Raw genomic sequence first — 7,812 nt, 5'->3', positions numbered from 1 at the left:
TCGGCTGGAGCACCTTCTATGTGGAGTATGCATGTCCTCCCCACGGTCGAGTAGCATTCGCAAGACATGCGTGAATGGGTGTGCCTTCATTAAAGGCTGGGCGTCGAGCTGGCACCTCGGCACCGTAAAAATCTACTGCCAATAATTAGCAGACTGGAGTTCTGCTGTGGCAACCCCTAACCAGGAAAAGCCGAAAGAAAAACAACAACATATACATGTTGAACACTGGCTGTGGTGTTCACATATATATCAGTTTAAATGTGCATGACATCAGCAGTATTCTTTAGGCTGGGCCATCAAGCTACTATTACCAGTGCAGATAGCTTACAGTGATGCATCATGGGTGACAATAAATAAACTTTCACATACATGGTTAGCCTTCCTGTGAGCACTGCATCCTATGAGCTGCACTTGATGCAACTTAAAGATATGTTTAGATTGGTATTACACAAAGTTCATATAACTTTCCTAATATGATGCAGTATTTTAAACCTACCTTAGCACAGTGCAAAGGCAGAATATTGGAGTGGTCATTATGTCCTGCAGAACTATTCTGAGTTGTGAAAATATAAAGATTTTATAAGGTAATATGATTTAACAGTACACTGAGAAACAATTGTATTTTATTTTAATTGTTTTCGAAAGTCAAATATGTCTAGTTAGTCAGCATCTAAAGTCTATTCAGTGTATGAAAATGTTTTCAGCTTCTTTTTTCAGCCAACTCTCTTTGGTTGGATTGGTCTACATGGTTCAACCATTGGATTAAGAAGCACCTATCATGAATAGTTAGCGCTATATCCATAGTGCTGTGTCAGGCCCTGTGGAGCTGTACTTTGTAGCAAGCTCATTTCACTTCGGTATACACACAAGCTTGAAATATATTCAGCAAACCTATTTGGTTAATATTGTTTAATATGGTTAGAAGTGGATGCACCCTGCTACCACTTTTCAATCCTTAGTTTGGAGGCAGGAGCAGATGTAGTACCTCCAGACTGTCGATTAACGTGCATGGGTTTCATTCAGTATGTTGATAGCTAACAAATCAAACCCTCTTTTGGTCTTACCTGAAAAATGGGCTGCAAATTAGATGAAATTAATATAATCTTGCTCAATGTGTGACTCTCTGAATCCCGCAACCCATATTGTGGCTATTGTTCATGTGAAATTGGCAACCATGATGCAATAAGATACACTGGCTGCCCCACCCCCAATCATCCACATACAGTTATAGGGTTTGGAGGGTTAGCTTATCAGCTAAAGTATTTACCCCACAGTCACAAGGTATGGAGTTTGATTCTCACCCTTGTATACTGGCTAGACATGTAATAATAGTCTGTAGCCTGATTGCCTGGTATTTACATATATGACCAGTGTTTTGTAGGGTGACCATTCATTTGATAGACATTGATTTATCCAGTCAATCATTTTGTCTGTGTTTACCTACTTAACCTAATTCAGGGTTACAGGAAAAACAGAGCCCATTCAAACATTCACTGGATGTAAAGCAGAGGAACTAATTTTAAACAGGGTGCCCTTCTGTTACAGGGTACATACACTTCCTTAGTCTCACAGAATTCACACACCTGTTATCAATGTGTTATAATGTCAGTTAAACTACAGCAAGCCTATAGGGTGTGACAAGAAGCAAGAAGACCCAACAAAATCCCACATAGACAAATGGTAGATGTGCAGACTCACAACAGAAAATACATTGAACAAGAATCAGATGTTGAGAACCTAGTGATGTCAGGCGATAATGATAACTGCCATGTGAGCTGGCCAGTTCTTCATAAATATTATTAAACAGTTACCTATACTGATTTATTTACTAAGTCCATAAACATGTGATTGGTAATTTCCAAATTACTGGCAGACAGCTATTTGTAATAAGAAAACAGCTGCATAAAATGAAGCAAATTATCTCCTACAAAACATTGAGCAAAATATACTGATTTTTAAGCATCTATATTTAAGCAAAGCTTTGACAAATTATCACCCTAGTCCCAATCTGCGGAAAAAGATGCAGATTCTCAAAATTTGCTTGAGTATGTTTGCAGCTGAAAAGAGTCAGTTTATAGAATGTGCTGCCAAACAAAAAAAACATTCTAATAATGTTAAAGTAGGAGCAGATATATCTGGAAGAAAATGTAATTATACCAAATATTTCAACACCATAACACTGTTTAGAACTTTTCAGACAGGGGGTTCCAAACCAAAAAAGTCTGCCTGCTGTATAAACAGCAAGGTGAGCTTTCCCTGCGGTTTACTGGCAAGAAATATAAGTGGGAATCTGTAAAAGGCACCAGTAAATGAATGCAGCATCATCTAAACTTTCAAGACTGGAAATGTGGAGATAGACTTGTATCATTGTTCCAAATAAAAACACAAGAGCAAAGAAATGTATGGTACCTTTGAGCCACTGAGATGAAATAAAAATTTTAAAAAATATCACACGCAAACCACTATAATCATGTAAATTTATGCTTATGGCTTCAGAAACACATCTATTTAAGCACTGTGAAGAACAATTTTACCAGCTGCCAAACAATGGTATGAACTCCTAAAGGTCTTAGGGTTCCATATATCTACTGTATTACCCACAAACCTTTAACACTAGGACCAGAACCATGATGATAGTTAACTTTCATGGGAAAAAATATGCAGATTTCCTAGTTCTAAATATGAATTTCAGGTTTCACTAGACATAATAACTAATGACAAATGTGGGGATCTTGCTTGCTGCTAAAAGTCACCTTAAACTTCAACAAGTGCAGATTAAATGTGTTTTGACTTGTCAGTCTCTACATTTTTTTATTACTTTTACCATAAGCACTTACTGTTGGTACTCCAAATGAAACCACACCAGCAGTTGTTCTTGATTTTAGACTTTTTCTTTTTAGTGTAGCTGCATGACCATGGAGTTCATAAGCATAATTAAAGGTGGGAAGATGCCCCCCACACACACACACACACATATGGTGATTGCAGGGTGGCATTTCTTCCTTCAAAGATATCTTATTTGTTTCTTCAGGTTCATAGGTTCATAGGTTCATAGGTTGGTACTAGGCTATCAGCCCTAGGGCCTATACAAGCCTAGCCATAACAATTCCCTGGCTATTTCTTCCCACATTATTTACTTTCCTGGACCCCTGTCTAGCAGGGCAACTGACGTGATCCCTGGGGTGAATTTTCTTTCTCCCATCCAATTGTCAAGGTTCCTCTTGAAGAGGTCCAAAGAGGCACTCTGCTTGACATGTATGGGCAATCTATTCCCAATGTCTGGGGAGTCTCTGGGTCAGGAACCTATCCCTCCAGCATGTTTTGTTTATTGTGATGACAAGGTTTAGATCCCTGGAGCATGTAGCTCTGAGGGATTGGGATTTCTTTAAGTGTAGCATGTCCAACAGCTCTGGGTTTGACATGGCTTTGTATGTTAAGCAGAGATCGCCTCTGAGTTGACGATATGTGACAGAGTATAGCTGGAGCTTTTTAAGGCGGTCAGTGTAGGGCATCTGCTTTAGGCCTGTGATTCTTTTAGTGAGGTATTTCTGAGGCCTTTCCAGTTGTTGCAGATGTCTTGAGAGGTACATACCAAATGGGGCGTTGTATTCTATAATGGGTCTAATGAGGGATGAGTACAGTGGGACAATGACCTCCTTTTTTCTGGATGAAAAGCCCTTCGTGATGAGGTGTGCCAGATAGAAGGATTTCCTGACTGTTGTAGCAATGTGGTTATCAAAGGTGAGACCACTGTCCACCTGTGTCCCTAAGTCTCTTATCACACTTTCTGTGTTTAGTGTACTGCCACCTATATGGTAATTCATGGATACGTGTTTTTTCCCAAAGGGGATAACAATACATTTCTTGGCATTGAGCTTGAGCCCATGGCTCTGGCACCAAGCATCTGTTTCTGTAAGGCCCTTTTGTAGAGTATCCACATCATTTGGGGATTCAATAATGGCTCCCAGTTTGCAGTCATCTGCAAACTTTGTTAGCCAGAGTCCCTTAGTGTTGACCTGTACTTCAGAGAAGTAGATGCCAAACAAGAGCGGCCCCAGGACTGAACCCTGAGGTACTCCACTTGTCACTTGTCTGGAGCTGGATTTGGAGTCGGCTACTTTTACAGTGTGGGTTCTATCAGTAAGCCATTTAGCAACCCATTGGGTGACATAGGGATTAATGCCCAACTTAATAAGTTTATCTATGATTCCAGAGTGGGGAATGGTGTCAAAGGCCTTGGCAAGGTCTAGATAGGCTGTGTGGACCACCTTACCCTTGTCCGTGGCTCTGGAGACTGATTCAAAGAAGTCAATCAGGTTCAGGAGACAAGATCGGCCCTTTACAAACCCAAACTGGGTGGGGTCCAGTGTTTGAAGGTTGCCAATGTCTTTGTTTATAAGTTCTATGATAATACGCTCCATGGCCTTGCAGATAAGGCTTGTCAGACTGATGGGACGGTAGTTTCCGGATCCAAGGTGGATCCCCCCTTGTGGATTGGGATAACTGTAGCTCTGCGCCACTCAGTGGGCATGGAACCTGAGGTGAGGCTATGATTAAACATGACACTTAGGTGAGGTGCCAGTTCATATTGTAGTTCATGTAGTACACAGCCCGGGATGTCACCTGGTCCCATGGATGCTGTATTCTTGGCTTTAGATAGTGCATTTTGTACCTGTGTGGCCGTTATTACTGGAATTTGGCAATCTTCCGGTATTGAGATGGGCCATTTAGGGGGTGAGGGGGGGTGAAGTTGGCACTGAATCGATCTGCCAGTATATTGGCGATATCCTTCAGATCAGTATATTTAATGCCATTCTGTTTTAGCTCAGAGCAGATCTGAGCATTGCCATTTAGATTCTTGACATAGTTATAGAATGCTTTGTGGTTGTCTTTGGAATCTTTGGCAATTTTATTTTCGTAACTAGTTTTGGAGGATTTTATGAGGCATCTCAGTTTCTTACTGAGGCTAGTAAGGGAGTTTTTTGCATCCTGGTATTTTCCTCTTTTCTGCAAAAGTTTCTTCCTTTTGTTGTAAAGTTTGTTTATGGCAGGGGACCATCAGATTGGCTTCCTTTTTTTGGACGAGAGCATTTTGGTTCTATTTGGGATGGCACGATTCATGCATGAGTGGATGTGCTCGTACAGTGCCTTAGTGTAGGATTCAGCAGTTGAACTTTTAGTTCCCGTCTGCATGGGTGTCATGAAGTTTGTCACTTCTGACTTGAGTAGCATGAAGATGGCTTTGGAGAAGTTTTTTATGGTGGTTTCTTTACTGGGGGTGGGGGGGGGGTGGGATGTGGATGTTAAGGGTGATTAGCTTATGGTCAGACCTGACTAACGAGGGGTGACCATAGGTATGGAGCATTGATTTCCCATGTTGGTAATGACCAGGTCTAGGATATTGGAGCCCTGGTGGGACTATGGATTAGTTGATCCAGGCCGTTGGAATTTATGAATTCCAAGAACCGTTGTGCAAAGGTGTTGGGACATGAGTAGTTTTCCCAGTTAATGGCAGGGTAGTTAAAATCACCCAGTATTAGGGTGTTTGGTTCTATCTTAATATTTTCCAGTATGTTTAGAAAGGTGTAGTGAGAATCTTGGGGTATGGTGGGGGATCTGTAGCAAGCTACAATTTGGATTGCAGTCTTACCTAGTGTTAGTTGCACTTGGAGAATTTCAGACACATTGTGTTGACCAACTAGCCTGGTGGTGTGAATATCCTTGGTGAATATTGACACTCCTCCACCTTTAGTGTTTCAGTCCTGGTTTGGTGGCCAAAAAATGTGGTAAGAGTTGTAGCCTGGTATTGCAGGGGTGCTCTCTGGAGCCTTAAACCAGGTCTTAGTTACTGCACAGATATCAATGTTCTCCATTTTTAGGAGTGCCTCGAGAGAGTGCATTTTGAGGTTTAGACTTCTAGCATTGAGTAGCATTACCTTCAGATTTTGCATGCTTGTACCTGTTACGGTGGTGGTTTTGTCCTTTGAAGTGCTGCCTGGATGGTTTCAATTAGATAAAGGCACAATAAGTTTAATCTTGAAGAAACATAGCAGAAGCTGTGTTGCCCATCCTCTGAGGACCCTTCCTATAAATTTATGTATCCCTAAAAGCTAATACTACTGAGAAGTTTTTCAACAGAATTAGAAAAGTAGTGGAAATAAAAAAACCTGGAAATGGGGGTAAATATATAACAAAAGAACACTTGGTAAAATATTGACATTGATGAGAATTTGAGGAAGCTTCTAGAATTCGCTATTGATTTGTAGTAACATTGTATTGTAACACTTCAGCTTTTGTCATCTAACATGGCTGACTCATAACTCTTGTCATAAAAAACATAGGTGGGAATTCAGGAATGGGTTACACACATTTTTTTTTGGTGTGATGTGTACACAAGCATGGACAATTTTAGATTCAGTAAGTGTCACTTAGTGGCACGCAAGCATGAGCAAACAGGGAAAGATCCATGGAATGCAAATTACCTCATAAGCAATTGAATCTTATGCAAAATGTTAGACCATATAAATATGTGTGCAAAAGGTACATGTGGATGTCTGAAAAGGAAGGGACTATGTAAAATAAATAATTTTTTAAAAATAATTTTGGCATGTCTGCACTATGTGCCTCAGTAACCCAGCCACTGGGGATGCACAAGCCAGTGCATTTCTTTGTGCCGGTCCCATGCCCCGATAAATGGGGAGGGGTGCATCAGGAAGGGCATCCGGCGTAAAACCTCTGCCAAATGACTTATGCGGACAACATTTCATATTTCCATACTGGATCGGAAGGCCCGGGTTAACAAAGACCGCCACCAGTACTGTTAGCCAACATATGTTCATAGGTTGGTACTAGGCTATCAGCCCTAGGGACTATACAAGCCTAGCCATAACAATTCTCTGGCTATTTCTTCCCACATTTATAGGTTCATAGGTTGGTACTAGGCTATCAGCCCTAGAGCCTAAAAATTTACTCACTCCCCTTTGAGCTTTCCATTTCTTCCTTTCAGCAGCACTGTTCTTGGAAGACTGTTTTGTTGGTGGCTTTTACTTTGTATCGACCCAGGTGGGACTTGAACCCACAGTTCCCAGCTCCAGAGGCTGATGCCTTATCCATTAGGCCACTGGGCCCCACAGGGTGCTGGCAGTGACTGGGCTAATGTTGGCCGAAGGAGAAAAGGAGGGGGAAGGCATGCCTGAAGGCAGGAAGAGAGGAGGAAGGTTAGGAGTGTAGTAGTGAAGGTAGGAACTTTGAATGTTGGCAGTATGACTGGTATAGGGAGAGCTGATATGATGGAGTGAAAGAAGGTTGATATATTGTGCGTGCAAGAGTTAGATGGAAGGGAAGTAAGGCCAGGTGTATAGGAGGTGGATTCAAATTGTTCTATTATGGTGTGGATGGAAGGAGAAATGAGGTAGGGGTTATCCTAAAGGAACAGTATGCCAAGAGTGTTTTGGAAGTGAAAAGAGTGTCTGATAGAGTGATGTTTATGAAGCTTGAAATTGATGGTGTAATGATGAATGTTGTTAGTGCATATGCTCCACAAGTTGGGTGTGCGATGGATGAGAAAGAAAACTTTTGGAGTGAGTTGGATGAAGTGGTGGTGAGTGTACCCAAGGGTGGGAGACTACTGATCGGAGCGGACTTCAGTGGGCATGATGGTGAAGTGAACAGAGGGGATGAAGAGGTGATGGGTAGGTATGGTGTTAAGGAGAGGAATGCAGAAGGTCAGATGATTGTGGATTTTGCGAAAAGGATGGACATGGCTGTGGTGAATACGTATTTTAAGAAGAGGGAGGAGCATAGGGTGATGTA

The 7,812-nt window shown here is 41.5% G+C and overlaps 1 non-coding gene across 1 annotated transcript; it reads right to left on the bottom strand.

Annotated features, from left to right (window-relative positions):
- Positions 1-7,054: 7,054 nt before the first annotated feature.
- TRNAQ-CUG lies at positions 7,055-7,127 on the bottom strand. Its single transcript has one exon. It is a non-coding gene; the product is annotated as a tRNA-Gln (tRNA).
- Between the last annotated feature and the right edge of the window lie 685 nt (positions 7,128-7,812).

Source organism: Protopterus annectens, chromosome 1.part2, assembly GCF_019279795.1.
Source record: "Protopterus annectens isolate FY-2018-M chromosome 1.part2, PAN1.0, whole genome shotgun sequence".
Lineage (NCBI taxonomy): Eukaryota > Metazoa > Chordata > Ceratodontiformes > Protopteridae > Protopterus > Protopterus annectens.
This window is presented reverse-complemented; position numbering and strand designations above follow the sequence as displayed.